Raw genomic sequence first — 16,945 nt, 5'->3', positions numbered from 1 at the left:
AGTCTTTTTCTGGGGTTTAATCCTACTCTTTAGCATGGAACATAGTCATTTGTTTCTTCATTTTCCTTGACTCTTTTTTTCTCTGCATTAGACAAAACAGCCACCTCTCTGTCTTGCAGGACTACTCTTCTGTAGGAGATAAATCTTATTGTTTAACCCTGCCCTAGATATCTCCATGTTTTTTGATTGTCCAAGAAGCTTTTTGTTCTTAGTGGATCACAGTGTTCAGTGTGTCACAACCTGTCAGTTCCTGAAAGGGAGGTCTCAGTCTGCATCTGGATGAAGGCTGATTGGAAGCCAGACCCTCAGGCAGCAGCTTTTAAAGTATGTAAATATACCTCCTGCAGGGGATGACTGGGAGATGGGTGCTTCTCTCTGTTTTTTTCTGCGTTTATCCCTGAGGGGATAAGCCCTCTGGAGTGAGGAAGAGGGACAGCACAGAGATAGCACCCACTGGCCTCTATGGTCTTTGATGAGTATTTCAGTTGACCCTTGGATGTGTGTTTAAATAGAAATCATCCCCTTAGACTGAAGCTTTTAAGATAAGCAAATAGGCCTCTTTCATGGAAAGACTGGGGACATTTCAGTCTGCTCTCCTCTGTGCCAGAGCCCTGGGGGGTTATCCACCTGTAAATTATCTGACCCCTTTAAGAACTGCTTCTCAGTTCACGATAGTCTTAGGGGGTTGGCTTTCAAAGCTAGGTTGCTTAGGGGCCCATCTTTCAGGTACAAAGCTTAAAATTTGAATGCCAGATGTGGGGTTCACACCCTTCTGTCCTCAGGGAGAAGCCAGAAGTGGTGACCTCCTTCCAAATTAGGGGTCACTGCACTGGGGGTGGGGTTTATGGTGAGACTGTTTCTCAGCCTCTCCTACCTGTTTCGATGTGAGTTCTCCTTGTTCAAATGATGTGCAGGAGTCACTCGGTTTCTGGATTTCTTTCGGAGGAATTGTTCCCATGCAGCTGTAGATTCAGTGTGCCCACGGGGGTAGGTAAGTTCGGGATCTGCTGTATTTGCCATCTTGAACCAGAGCTTAGTTCTTGTTTTATTTTAAATCTGGCTTCCTAATGATCACTCTTGGTCAGTATAATTTAGACATCATCCAACAACCAAGAAGAAGCTTTTCTTAAATGCCGTACCTGTATGTTCTCCACCACTGAACAGGGACGTCCATGGGATAAGCATGTCTTCAGCTTTTTCCTTCCTCCTTGCACAGGGTCTCAAGGTCAGCCAGAGGTGAGAAACTTCTCCTTTACCAGGCACCATATATCATTCAGATCTTGACATTTACTGTGTCTCCTGTGACTGTCTAGTTTTCCGGAACTTCCTCTAGAATTCTGGGCCAGGCTCTTATTTTCAGCAACTGAGATCCGTCTTAGGCAGGTGTGATATTGCCAGCAGATTATATTGATTTTGGTAATGCCCTAGGATTAGAGGATTCCCCCCCTCCACACCCGAGATGAAATTAAATAGACATATAGACATAATACCTTGGGCATAGAGATTTCTTAGTGAGCTTCATCTGTATTTAAAGCAACTACGATAGCGATTCAGTGTCTCCATTAACCTTGAGGCCACTGGATTTTATAGTTACTGCACCACTGACATGGTTAGAGAGGGGAATGCAAAAATACCAAATTAAAACTTTTTTTAAAGATAAAAAAATTTAAAATCCCACCATTTTACCAAGGTTCACTAGATTCTCTAGGATAGGTGATTTGCAGTGCACTCTGATTTCTGAAGTGGTTTAGTTGTTTTGCCAGTCATTTTCATGCTTTTTGTGGCAGTGTTCACTAAGGTCCTTACTCCCTCGTCCTGGCAGTCAGTCTTCATGTAGCCCTTTGTTCTCTGCTCCAGCACAACTTGTGGGGACATGGGACCTAAGGCAAGTAGGCTGGGTGAGCTACAGAGAGGCCCATGTATCCACAAGTAGCTGCAGCAAAGAGGAGCTGATCCACGTGGCTGAAAATTCATCCTATCTTCTGTACCATGAGAGCTGTGTAATCAGAAGAATCTGCAAAACCCTGGACACAGTAAGTGCCTCAACTGATAATACTGATTATCAATATTATTTTAGCCTGAGTAATGAAAGAAGGCACGAAGTAGATGATTTACTTACTTCTGTAGCAAGTTCTTCTGGAATTCTAGGCAGTATCCCCTTTGCCTGTCGATAACAGCACTTGTAACTGTGGTTAAAAAAAAACCAAACAGATCATTCTTGACTATAGTTTCCCGATTTAAGTGCCTGCCAGACCTGTCAGCTTTTCTTTCCTTGGAGATCTGGAGTGTCCCTCGGCCCAAACGGAAATGGAAGATGAATCCACAAAGGGTTACCCTTACCAGTGGATGAGGAGTCAGTGCATAAATGCCCCAGTCTCCCATTCTCCAGAGGGTCCACGGTGAAGGAGCTTTGGAAAGTGGAACCTGTAAAGAGTCCTCTCAGAGAGTACAAGTAACTGAGGATAGCTGGCCAGGAACTCGTGAGTGCGGCCCCCTGTGAGGGCAGGCGGTGAGAGTCATGCTTAGGCTTGGACGGGGAAAGGTGGACAGGAACACAGTGGTTGGGGTAGGTAACCAGTCTGGTGGTGCCCCATACACTGTTACATGGTACTTCATTTTCTAAGTTTCTACCCATTAAGCAGACATTAGAAGACATATTTACGCTTTCAGAGGAAAGAGAGTAAACCTTGGCAAAGAATCTAGTGGACCTGGGGGAGAATCATGCAAGTTCACTGAGAGAACTATGTTCATTTTAGGGAGTTTGCACAGCTGCCTTTACATTCTGAGTAACAGATGTTTAATTGTGCCACCTGAAAGCTAAGGTTTTGCTGTGACAAATAACTGAACACTACTGAAAACGTACCTTTCAACTCTAAACAGGTTACAGATCTGCCATTTTGCGAAACACTGCATCATTTGTATGTAGAGATTAAGCTGATATATGGGGTTATTTCCTTTCCAGTGATGTTTCACACAAGAGGAATCTTGTTATTCCTGAATGCAAATGGAAAGTTAAGATGGCAGTTAGAGAACAGAAACAGATAAGTAAATACAGACCTACTCCATCTCTTCTCAAGAGGGGAAAAAAAAAAACAAACCAAGATGCACTTTATCTTCAATGGCTGTTAGAGGATGCACTGAGCAACTTTTAACTATGGTGAATTAACCTATGGCTGATAGGATACTCATTACACTGTGATTAATTGGAATGAGCTTGCCTGGCACTCTTGAAGCTTTTTCTCCTTCAGAACAAGATTGGTTAGTGGGTCATAATTCCCTTAACACTGAAGTCTCCCAGGGAGACTGAGCTCTGGTTGCCCACATAGCTACCCTTCTTTGTCTCTCTCTTCATCCTTGTCTTATATTCCCTGCTCCTCCCCTTCAGATCTTGAGATTATTTTCCAAAATGCTGACCTGCATCCAAGTCCTTGTCTCAGGATCACTTTTCAATGACATCCAAATTAGCTCATCTCGATTCCATTCATAATGCCTGTACCTTTTCTGGCTCCGTGAAAAATTTCCTGTGAGGCATTAAAATTAAACCAGGCCTTGTTTAATCTGTGACTGTTCTGTGTTGCTCTTTCTCTTACTCCCAACTTTCTGGCTCTTCTGCCAATCTTTATTTTTGGCAACTCAGTTTCACGTTACAAGTTCAAGCCAAAATTTACTGCTGGGCCACAGATAAGCTTCTCAACAGAAGTTTTGTGAGGAATAAAGAGAAATAGTCAATTGGAAGATAATCTTGCTTTTAAGTGAACTTGTTTTTATAGAGTAGGAGAACCCTAACAAGCCACTAGGGACTAGCAATTCAGTCGCTGGTTGCTTCACACCATCGCCAATTTTTTTATCTACTCTACTTTTATGCTGTTTTCTAATCTTTGACCTTGGCCCATCACCTCTTTGCCATCTGGAATTTTACAGCCAGAGCTGTTGAATTCTTGCATGGACCAACATCTGTTTTTCATTTTCCCAACAAATAACTAAGTTGAACAGAATTATCTTGGATAAGGCTCAGTATGCTGGAAAACTAAGGAATTACCCCAGTGAAGTCTGTTGCCACCCAAGAGATTACAGTTCTTAACTGGGATGCCAGTTCATCTTCATTCCCTAGGTGATCTTTGATGCACAGTAGGTATTGGTTCACATTTCTACCACATACATGGACCTCCCCAATTTAGACATTATTTCCAAATGGTTTTCCATCATTGCAGTATACTCATAAGTAGAGAGAAGATATAGAGCTTAAGATAACTTTAAACTTTTTCTAAAATGGACCACACCTTCATTAAAAACATCTTTAACATATATTCTATAACCCATGTAATAAAATTTAAGTACTTACTGTCAAGAAATTAACATGCATACAGTTAAATTTAATTTTTCAGTACTATTGACATATAATTGACATGTAACACTGTATATGTTTAAGGTTTACAGAATGACTTGATTTACATATATTGATATGATTACCACAGTGAATTTACTTAACATCCATTATCTCATGTAGTCTAAAAAGAAAAACTTTTCCCTTATGTTGAGAACTTTAGGATCTACTCTCTTAGCAACTTTCCAATAGACCATACAGCCGTGTCAACTATAGTCATGATGTTGTACATTGTACCCCTAGTACTTGAAGTTTGTACCTTGTGACCACATTTGTCCAGTTCCCTCACCTCCAACCCCCAACCTCTGGTAACCACAGATCTTACCTCTTATTTTAAAAAGTTTGTTCCACCTATAAGTGAAATCAGATACTCTTTGTCACTCTGACTGACTTCTGTATGTTAATTTTGTATCCTGCAACTTTACTGAATTCAGTTATTAGATCTAACAGTTTTGGGGTAGAGTCTTTAGGATTTTCTAATACATAAGCAATTAGAGACAATTTTACTTTCTCCTTTCCAATTTGATGACATGGATTTCTTTTTCCTGTAGATTGTTCTGGCCAGGACTTTCAGTACTATGTTGAAAAGGAGTGGTTAGAGTGGGCACTGTTTTCTTGTTTCTGATCTTAGAGGAAAAGCTTTCAACCTTTTACCATTGAGGGTGATGTTAGTTGTGGGCTTATAAATAAACCTTATTATATTGAGGCATATTCATTCTGTACCTAATTTAAGGCCTTTTACTAGGAACAATGTTGAATTTTGTAAAATGCCTTTTCTATATGTACTGAGATGATCACATGATTTTTCCTTCATTCTATTAATGTGATGGATCACATTCACATGGAGTGATTTACGTATGTTGAGCCACTTTTGCATCCCAGGATCGATCCCACTGAAACACAGTAATGATCCTTTTAGCGTGCTGAATTTGGTTTACCAGTATTTTATCAAGAATTTTTTTCATCTATATTCATCAGGGATATTGGCCTGTAGATTTTTTTTCTTTTCTTTTTCTGTAGTGTCTGATTTCGGTATCAGGGTCATGTTGGCATCGTAAAATGAATTTGGGTGTATTCCCTCCCTCTTTGATTTTCTATAAGAGTTTTTGTAAGTTTGAGAAGGATTAGTGTTAACTCTTCTTTAAGTATTTGGTAGAATTTGCCAGTGAAGCCAGCTGGCCCTGCACTTTTCTTTGAGTTAGTATCACAAGTCTCCAGTCACCTCACCAATATTCGGTCGCATCAGATTTGGCAGGTTGTATGTTTCTAATAATTTTTCCATTTCTTCTAGGTTGTCCAGTTAGTTGGCGTTTACTTGTTTATAGTAGCCTCTGATGATTCTTTGTATTTCTTTGGTAACAGTTATAACGTCTCCTCTTTTGTTCATAATTTTTTTGATTTGGGTCTTTTTCAGTTTTCCTCTTATGTTTTCTAGGTTTATACCATTGTGGTCAGAGGAATTACTTAACACAATTTCAGTATTCTTGAATTTGGTAAGACTTGTTTGTGTCTTACCATAAGAGTATCCTAGAAAGTGCTCCATGTGTGACTGAGAAAAATGTATATTCTGCTGTTTTCAGATAGAATGTTCTCTATGTGTCTATTAGGTTTATTTGATTGATAATGTTCAGACTGCTGTTTCTTTAGTGATTGGATGATCCATTCACTGTTGCATTGCTGTTCGTTTCTCCTTTTAGTTCTGTTAGTTTTGCTTTATAGATTTGGGTGCATAATTATTTACAGTTGTTACATATTCTTGGAGTATATATGATATCATCAATATCTTTTTCCATCCTTTCATTCTCAGTCTATGTGTGTTAAGGCTAACGCGAACCTCTTGTAAGCAGCATATTGATACCTTATTTGTTAATCGCTTCAGATACTCTGTCTTTTGATTGTAGAATTTAATCTATTTAAGTTTAAAGTAATTATTGAAATGTAGGGGCTTACTATTGGCATTTAGTTAATTGTTCTGGTTGTTTTGTAGATGCACTCTACTTCTTCTCTTCCTGTCTTTTTTGTGTTTTGATGTCTTTTGTATCAGTATGCTTTGATATCTCTATCATGTTCTTTTGTGTTATTACAGGTTTTTCCCTAGTGGTTACCATGAGGCTTACATAAAATATCTTAAAATGTTAACATCCTATTTTAACTGATAACTTGAATACTATTCCTAAACTTTAAATTTTTACTTCTCCCTTCACATTTTTGATCATTGATGTCATAGTTTAACATATTATTGGATAAACAATATGAAAAAAATATTTTAGTTAGGGTTATTTTTATACTTTTTAAACTTTTAACAGTATTAAGGGTGTTATGCATTTCTATTACCATATTATGGACTCTAACTTTATATATTTACCATTAGTTTTACACTACCTTCTGTTTCTATGATGTTAATTAGCATACTTGTGCTTCCACTCAGTGAAGCCTCATTAGCATTTCTGGTAAGGCAGGTCTGGTGCTGAGGAACTCACTCAGCTTTTGTTTGCTAGGGAAAATTTTTAATCACTTTGTCAGGTATAGAATTCTTGAGTGACCATTTAAAAAAAAAAAAGTTTTAAATATATCAATCCATTCTCTCTTGGCCTAAGAAGTGTCTCTTGCAAAATCTACCCACAGTGTTATTGAGGGTTCCTTTGTATGTAATCTGTCTTTTCTCTTGGTGCTTTCAAGATCTTTCTTTGTCTTTGACATTTGACATTTTAATTTGTGTCAGTGTAGCCCTGTGCAGGTTCAGCCTCTCTGGGGTACTTTGGGCCTCATGGATCTGGATGTCCCCTACTATTATTGTGTTGTTGTCAATTTCCCTTTTGTGTTTAGAGGACAATGTCTATCTTTGTCTCTTGTTACCTTTTTTAGCTTGAAGTCTATTTTGTCTGATATAAGTATTGCTATGCACACTTTCTTTTGGCTGCCAACTGCTTGGGGTATCACCTTTCATCCCTTTACTTTATGTTGGTCTTTAGAGCTAAGACAAGTCTCCTGGAGGCAGCATAGAGTTGGATCTTATTTTTCAATTTATCCAGCCACTCTGTCTTTTGATTGGTAAATTCAGTTCACTTATTTTTAGGGTGATTATGTGTAAATGAGGACTTACTACTACTATTGTGTCTCTGCTCTAGATTTATGTTTTGTGCTTACCATGAGGTTTGTATAAAACATCTCATAGATAAAATAGTCCTTTTTCTGCTCAAAGCATCCTATTTTTATTTGCCTATATAATCCCATCCTTTTCCCCTTTTATTTATGTTTTTTGTCTCAAATTTCCCCTTCTTCTGTTGAGTTTGTTACCAAATTAAAGTAAGTATAGTTATTTTTACTGCATTTTCCCCCTTTAACTTTTACAATTTAAAAATCTATTATGTTCTAGTTCTATTTATCATCTTGCTCAAAGTTTTGTGTATTTTTGCCCTTTTGTTTCTAGAAGAGCTGCTTTCAACATCTCTTGTAAGGTAGGTCTAGTGAATTCCTTCAGCTTATGTTTGGGAAAGCCTTTATTTCTCCTTCATATCTGAATGGTAACTTTGTCACCCAAAATTATCATCTAGCAATTTTTATTTATCTTTCAGTATTTTGAGAATATTATTGGCCTCTCTCCTGGCCTATAGAATTTCTGCTAAGAAATCTGATAGCCTAATGGGAGTTTATTTTTTTTACCTGGATGCCTTTAAAATTCTTTTGTCACTGACTTGTATATACATCTTATAGAGGGTCTTTTTGTATTGAGGTAATTAGGTGTCTTCACAGCCTTATGACCTTTACCAGTTTTGAGACGTTCCCTGTTATTGTCACCTCCTTAATGGAGCTTGATAGTTCTCATAGATTTTTAATTTTCTCACCTTTACCTATATCATTTCTAGATTTCTACCTTCAAGCTGTCTAATCTTCTCTTTCATATGGCCTGCTCTATTTCCAATGCTTTCTAATGCATTCTTCATATTTTTTTACTGAGTTTTTCAGCTAGAGAATCTGCTTGGTTCTTTTCTTTGTTTCTTTATGACAGCTATTTTGAATTCTGTCAGTTACATTACAATATTCTGTGACTTTAAGATTTATGGAGAATTGTTAGCTTTTGTGAAACCATGTTACTAAAGTTTTTCATGGTGCTTGATGAGTTGTTCCTCTGCTGGCACATTTAAAGCAGTAAAATACCTTTCTTTAGGTTTTTTCCCCTTATGTGGCACTAAAGCACAAGTTTTGAGAATAAGAATTGTCCACCCTCCATCACCTGGGGCACCAGCATTGTGAGCACCACCTCTGTGGCTGGCAGGCCAGGGTTTTGGGCCCCACTGCCTCCCCTGCTGCTACTGGGTTCTCTGGCACCGTGGGCTCAGCGTCCATGGCCTGGAAGCCAGGGTTGCAGGCACGACCATCACTTGAATGTGTTCCCATCCACCTACTTTTAGAGAGAGGTTTGGATCTCTCGGGCATCCTGGTGGCTCAGGCAAGGAAACCTTTGTTAGTTATGGATGTTTTCATGGTTTTAGATTGAAGGAGAGAGACAAAGGCAGTGCTTTACATTACTATGATGCTGCCATCACTCTAAAAGACAATACACTAAAATGTGCCCAGTCTTTCTGTGAAAGACGCCTATTTGCTTATCCTAAAAGCTTCAGCCTGAGAAACAGGCCTTCTAATTTCACACACAACTAGGGGCCAACTGCAATATTGCAGAGATGGTGGAAGTTTGCTGGCACCATCTTTGCACTCCGTCTTGTTCTAGGCCCCTACTATCTCCTGAAAAGGAACTTGTGTACATGTCAGCAGCCCACGTTTTTCAGCTGCCACCCAGGAAATGTACCTTTTTAATCTGCCTCTGGTGGCCAGCAGGTCTTCTGTTTCTTTGCTCATTACCATTCTATAGAACACATAAACAGTTCTTAATCAGCTATGTATCTAGGGCAGAGCAAACCAGGAGACAGAAATTCCCAGCCTTTCCTTTAGAGAGGCCAGCAAGAGTGCCCTCTTCACTGTCCCTCTGCCCTGCTGCAGGTCACCAGTGTCTCAGAAGAGGAGTTTGTGCCCAGTAAAGCTCCATAGCTTTTGGAGCTGCTGCCCAGAGGCCACATCCCTTCAGGATGCAGTGCAGAATGAGTATTCAGACATCTTCATCTCCCAGTCTTCCCCTGAAAGAGGTACATTTTCATACTTTAAAAGCTGCTGACTGAGATCTTTCCCCTTTCCCTTTGGGACACCTGAGGTAGTCGTATCCTTACGTACTGGGAGCCACTAAAAACACAAAGAATTGAGGGGCAATAATGATCTGGGACAGGGCTGACCAAAGTTTTATTTCCTACACAAGATAATCCTTCAAGACTAGGAGAGGTGGCTGTTTTGCCTAATGCAGAGAGACCAACAAAGAGTAAAAATGAAGAAACACAGGAATATGTTCCAAAGTGAAAAAACAAGATTAATCCCTAAGGGAAAAAAAAGGTAAGTAATTTACCTGGCAAAGCAAAGAGTTCAAAATTATAGTCACAAGGATGCTCACTGAGTTCAAGAGAACAATACACAGAGTGAGAATTTCAACAACAAGATAGTGATTTCTGTTTGGTACTTCCTTATATTTTCTGAGCTGAATAAAATAACTGAAAACTTCCATAGAGGGGGTCAACAGCAGACCAGATGAAGCAAAAGAAAGGATTAGTGACTAAGACAGATTGGTGGAATTCATCCAATTAAAGGAGCAAACAGAAAGAATGAAGATAAAGGGAATTATGGGCCAACATTAAGAGGACATATATATTACATTATAGGTCTCAAGGGAGAAGAGAAAGGGGAAGGAAACAGTTGTTCAGATTCAGGAAAGCCGGAGAATTCTCCATAAAGACCCATACCAAGGTACATTGTAATTAGTCAAAAGTTAAAGACAATCTAAAAATCTTAAAAGTAACAAGAGAAGAACATGTGGGTTCCTTTTTATGTAACAGGTTTGTCAGCAGAAAATTTGTAGGCCAGAAGAGAGAGGCACAATATATTCAAAGTGCTGAAAGAAAAACAAAACAAACAAACAAACAAACAAAAAACCCTCAAAAACACTCTGTCAAATAGTCCTTCAGAATTGGAGAGAGCGAGCTTTCCAGATAAGAAAAAGCTGGAGGAGTTTACCACCAATAGACTGGCCTTACAATAAATGTTAAAGGGACTTCTTTCAGCTGAAGTATGTTTTCCTCTTCCTAATTAGGGTTCTTAAGTATACATCTCACTCACTGGATAAGGTAAATATATATTAAGAATTAACCTCCCACAATACAACATAGTTTATTTTATCACTTACAAATCTAGTATGAAGGCTAAAGAAAAAGCAGTAAAAATAATATAACTACACTAATTTGTTAATGGATACATAAGATAAAAGAATATAAATTATGACAGTAAAAGCATGATACATACTGGGAGAGTAAAACTGGAGAGCTTTAGAATGTATTTAAATTAATTCATTATCAACTTATAATTGACTTATTTACATAAAATATCTTGTATTTATATCATGTTAACCACAAGTAAGAAAAAGATAAAGAAATTCTATGCATTACATTACAGAAAATCACAAAGAGAAAAAAAAAAACAAAGGGATTACTACAAAACAGCCAGAAAACAATTAACAGAATGACAATAGTCCACACCTATCAATAATTATTTTAAATATAAATAGACTAAATTCTCCAAAGGACAGAGCAGCTGGTGGATTTAAAAAAAAAGAACCAACTATATAAGGGACTCACTTCAGCTTTGTGGGCACAAATTTGAAGACTGAAAGTAAAGGGATGGATAAAGATACTCCATGAAAACGTAAACCAGAGAGCTCAGGCATCTACCCTGACAGAGTAGACTTCAAGATAAAGGAGTCAATCCAACAAGACATAACATTTGTAAGTATTTATGCACCTAACATAGGATCACATAAATATATAAAGCAAAATTTAATGGATTGAAACAGAAATAGCAATATAATAATAGTGGGAGAGTTAAATACCCCACTTTCATCAATGGATAGATGATTGAGATAGGAAATCACTAAGGAACCACTGGCCTTAAACGGCATGTTAGACTGGATGAACTTATCAGATACTTACAGAACAGTCCATCCAAAAGCAAGAGAATACATATTCTTCTCACACACCAACGGAACACTCTCCAAGATATATATTAGGCCACAAAATAAGTCTTAATAAATTCAAGAAAATTGAAATAGCAAGCATTTTTTTCCACACAATGCTATGAAACTAGGAACCAACTACAAGAAGAAACTGGAAAATTCACATATTTTGAGATTAAATAACATGCTAATGAATAACCAATGGGTCAAGAGAAATAAAAATATTTCTTGAGACATAAGATAATACATATACAATGTAGCAAAAGCAGTTATATAGGTATTTATTGCTATCACCATCCCTATTATAAGAAACATAGAAGATCTCAAATTAACGACACAACTTTATACCTCAAGAAACTAGAAAAAAAGAATACACTAATAGAAATAAAGAAATAAACAAGATTAGAGTGTTTTGAACCTTTAGCTAGACTCACCGAGAAAAATTAGAAATGAAAAAGGAGAGTTCACAGCAGATGCCACAGAAATACAAAAGAACATAGAGACTACTATGAACAATTACAAGCCAACAAATTAAACACCCTAAAAAATAGTAAATAGAATGTTTCCAGGAATTTATCCAAGACTGAACCATGAAGAACTAGAAAACCTGAACAGACTACTAGTTAGGAGATTGAATCAGTAGTCAAATATCTCCCAGCAAATATAAGAAGTCATATCTTCCAGGACCAGAGGGCTTTACTGATGAATTGATGAATTCTACTAATCATTGAAAAACGATGGATTACCAATCCTTGTCAAACTCTTAAAAAACAGAAGATGATTATGTAGGCAGCACTGCCTTGACACCCCTGTGAGACAAAGATACTGCCATAAAGGAAAAGTATAGGCCAATATCCCCAATGAACATGGGTACAAAAATCCTCAATAAAATATCAGCGGACTGAATTCAAAAAGCACATTAAAAGGATCACACACCTGTGGGATTTATTCCAGAGAACGAGGAAGTTTCAACATTCTCAAATTAATCAATGTGATACAGCATATTTAAAAAGTGAAGGATACAAATATCATTTCAATATACAGAAAAAGCACTTGGCAAAATTCACCATCCATACATGATATAAACTCTCAACAGAGCGGTTATAGAAGGGATGTACTCAACCTCAGAGGACAAATACGACCAGTCCACAGTTAACATCGTATTCAAAAGTGAGAAGCTTTTTCTCTAAGATCACAAATAAGACAAGGATGCCACATTCCCATCACTCCTGTTTGACACAGCACTGACAGTCCTGGCCAGACCAATTATACAAAGAAATACTAGACATCCAAATTGGAAAGGAAGAGGTAAAACTCTCTTTGCAATTGGCATATTATATATAGAAAACATTAAAGACTCCTAGAAACCAATCAAGTAAGTGAATACAATTAAGTTGCAGGATACAAAATCAATATACAAAAATCAGTTGTGTTTTTATATACTAATAACAAACTATCAGAAAAAGAAATTAAAAACTTATTCACAACTACATCCAATAGAATAAAATACATAGAACTAAATTTGACCAAGGAGGTAGAAGGCATTTATTTGGAAAAATATTCCATGCTTATGGATTAGAAGAATCAGTACTGTTAAAATGTCCATAATACCCAAAGCCAGCTATAGATTCAGTGCAATCCCTATCAAAATCACAACAGAATTTTTGACAGATAGAGAACAGACAATCCTAAAATTTATATGAAACCACAAAAGGCCCAAAGTAATATTAAAAAGAACAAAGCTGGAGGCATTATGCTTCCTGAGTACAAAGCTATAGTAATTAAAACAGACACATACATTAATGGAACAGAATAGAGAGCCCAGAAATAATCTCACACATATATTGTCAATTAACTTATGGTGAAGGAGCCAAGAATATACAATGGAGAGAGGATAGTTGCTTGGATAAGTGGCATTGGGAAAACTGGCTATGTAAAAAGAATGAAGCTGGACCACTATCTTATACCATGCAGAAAAATTAACTCACAGTGAATTAAAGACTTCCATGTAAGACCTGAAACCTTAAAACTCCTAGAAGAAAACATTAGAGAAGTAGGTAAGCTCCTTGACATTGGTCTTGATGATTTTTTTGATTTGACCCAAAAAGCAAAGGCAACACAAGCAAAGATACACAAGTGGAACTTCATCAAAGTTCTGCACAGCAAAGAAACCATCAACAAATTGAAAAGGTAACCTACCAAATAGAACATATTTTCAAATTATTTATCTGATAAGTTAATATCAAGATATATAAAGAACCTATATAATTCAATAGCAAAAACAATCTGATTAAAAAATGGGTGGAGAAACTGAATATGCATTTTTTCCAAAGAAGTCATACAGATGGTCAACAGGTACATGAGAAGGTGCTCAATATCACTAATCATCAGAAAAATTCAAATCCAAACTGCAACGAGGTATCACCTCACACAAGTTAGAATGATTGTTATAAGTAACAACTGTTGGCAAGGATGTAGAGAAAAGGAAACTGTTAGTGAAAATGTAAATTGGTACAGCTACTAGGGAAAACTGTATGGAGGTTCCTCAAAAAGTTAAAAATACAGCTACCCAATGAGCTAGCAATTCTACTTCTGGGTATTTATCCAAAGGAAAGGAAAACAGTAACTCAAAAAGATAGCTGTAGTCCTGTGTTTACCGAAGTATTATTTTCAATAGCCAAGACATAGAAACAACCTAAATGTCCATTGATAATGAATGGATAAAGAAAATGTGGTAAATACACACAATGGAATATTATTCAGCCATTGGAAAGGAAGAAATCCTGCCATTTGCAGCAACATGGATGGAACCTGAGGGCATTGTCTAGTGAGATAAGGCAAACACTAAATGACCTCACTTATATGTGGAATCTTTAAAAGGAAAACAAACTCATAGATACAGAAAACAGATTGATGTTGCCAGTATTAGGTGAAATGATTGAAAGGATCCAAAGGTATACAACCTTCCAGTTATAAGATAAATACTGAGGATGTACTGTATGACATGGTGACTATGGCTAAGAGTATTTTATTGTACATTTGAAATTTGCTAAGGGTGTAGATCTTTAAAAGTGCTCATTAAAAGAAAAAAATTGTCACCATGCGAGGTGATGGATGTTAACTTATTGTGGGAATCATTTTGAAATATACATATATGTCATATCATTATGTTGTACACCTAAAACTAATACAATATTATGTCAAGGATATTGCAATAAAAAAAACTTATAATTTCCTAGGACTCACGTTAATGTCCAGTGAATCTCCCAAAACCATCATGCATGAATCTCCTCTGTACTAATTGACTAATTCTGCTCCTGTATTTCCTAGTTCTAAAATGTAACTTGAGTCTTTAATTTTGCCTTCTATGACACTTGTCTTTCCTTTCATAGGTTGGTAAATTTCTTTGGAAATGATCCCATTACCTGTAAGTATTTATAGGACTTAACAAACAGATCCATATCAACAGCTAAGGATGCCTCAAAATGAAGTTCCACAAACCTTCACTATATTCCATTTCCACAGAAATCAGAGTACTGTCTTAAAATACTGGAATCCTTTTAGATTTAAATTGCTCTCTGTGGAGGATAGCAGTCTAATTTAAGGCAAATAGAAAGCACAATTTTCCATGTGCTAGATTGACCTCACTGATACATTCCTATTGCTGAACTCACCACAGCTATTGACTACTAAGAGGTTCAGTAAGAGAAACGTCCTGAAGGATATTTGACAAGCTAGAGGAAACTTCAGGTAACAGTTCACATGGAAGGTTAAAGTTCTGATGTTTCTTTAGGTTACAGATATTTCATCATTGTTTCAGAATTATATATGCTCCAGAACTGCATCAACGGCATTGGTGATGTGTGATGGCAACTTGGTTTGCAGTGAGAGGGGCTAGGTGGCTTTTCCTGGAGCTCTATGTCCAGAGAAAACACACTTTTACATTTCTTTGAAGTTTTAAGACAGCCTCCTCTACCGCATCAAAAGTCCTTCAGCTGCCTCTTAGAACCATACCTATTTCCTAAGGAGAGAAATGATTTAGACTTTTAAATTGTTTCTACCTACCATGCTAGAGAGTCTACCTTTACTTGCCAATTTCTGTGATCATCCTCTCTGTTTTACTCATTCCTTTTATATACACGGGATGGTCCCATATTGCACAACACAGGTTTGTGATATCTGACCTCCATCTACTTACCATCTTCACTGATGCCCTTGTTTAAGACATTAATTGTTTTGATTGCCATGGGGGATTGAAAAAAAAATCTGTAGTGTTTGTAGAATTCTGCTTGTGATCATCTTCAATAAGGCTGTGTCAAATTAAACAAAGTTTAAATCAGGATAGAGAGTGAAAGCAAGAGGCAGAGATTATTTCCAGATGCTCCTATTTGCCATTGGGCCTTATTTTGTTTAAGCAGGGTTTAGGATATAGTTACAGTTTGACGGGGGGGGGGGGGGAGCCTGTTTGTTGAAACTAATTAGGAAGAGGGTCTGGGATCTCTACCCACATATTCCCTCTTGGCTCAGGATGGTCCAGGTATAAAGGAGAAATTGATAAGAGTCAATACAGAGAATCTTTCCTTCAACTAAATGACAGAAAGCAGTCAACTTCACACTGGAGAGAGACCTGACATGCTAAGTTACCAACTATTCGGAGAATAAAAAGGGATAAATACATTTTTCTATGCTACCCATATTTTGATCTTCCCATCACATTCAGATTTCACCTCACTGAGTATCTCTGTTATCCAGGCTTTCGGGATAAGAATTGTGGAGAGGGAAGTATCAAAATATGCATGGCCAAGTTCAAGGAAAATTTACTTCAGATGGTTGTTTTTATGCTGCCATCTTGCAATTTATATCACTCTGGATTTCCATTATTATTGTGTATTTGATCTTCACCTGGTAACTTTTCATGATGACAACTAGTAATTTGGAGTCTAGCATGAACCCAGTAATAGTCTAAAAAGTACATAAGTGAATTTTGTTGCCCTATCTAGGCAAAAGATAGTGACTCAACCTTTAAGACCGCTAAGCTAGCTTTTTAATTCAAGACTTAGTCTGCTTTTGCAATTCTTGTTGCAAGATGAAGACTGTAACCTTCCTTGGGACCATGGTTTCTTACAGTCAAACATGGAAGTTCCTTTGTCCCATGAAACCTTTAAAGTGCATGGCTGTGGAGGGAGAAAGGGAATGGAGGTTTATATATTGCAAAATTACTTCCAAATTTCTCAAGCCTTTCTGAAATTTACCAAAGAAGACTCTTATTTGCTATCCATTTAAATCTTGGTAAAACAAGAATTATTTAAAAATGAATATAATCTCTTTTTTATTTGAGAAGACTAGAAAGTAGTGCCAGAGAATGGTGGGAGAAGAACAGCCCCACCAGAAACTGTTAGCTCTAGTCTTGACTAAAAGGTAAGAAGAGCTCAAGATGACTGCTCTGCAGGGAACAC

At 37.2% G+C, this 16,945-nt stretch overlaps 1 long non-coding RNA gene across 1 annotated transcript in view; it reads left to right on the top strand.

The window, feature by feature from the left end:
• Nucleotides 1–14,912, top strand: part of LOC135321277 (uncharacterized) — a 226,441-nt gene extending 211,529 nt beyond the window's left edge. Inside the window, exons 3-4 of the long non-coding RNA XR_010380857.1 lie at nt 9,383–9,525; nt 14,882–14,912. This is a non-coding gene — a long non-coding RNA (uncharacterized LOC135321277). The remainder of the gene's footprint in view (nt 1–9,382; nt 9,526–14,881) is intronic.
• The last annotated feature ends 2,033 nt before the right edge of the window (nt 14,913–16,945 follow it).

This window comes from Camelus dromedarius, chromosome 5, assembly GCF_036321535.1.
Source record: "Camelus dromedarius isolate mCamDro1 chromosome 5, mCamDro1.pat, whole genome shotgun sequence".
NCBI classification, from domain to species: Eukaryota; Metazoa; Chordata; class Mammalia; order Artiodactyla; family Camelidae; genus Camelus; species Camelus dromedarius.
Note: the sequence above shows the minus strand (reverse complement) of the source record. Positions and strands in the feature narration are given on the sequence as shown.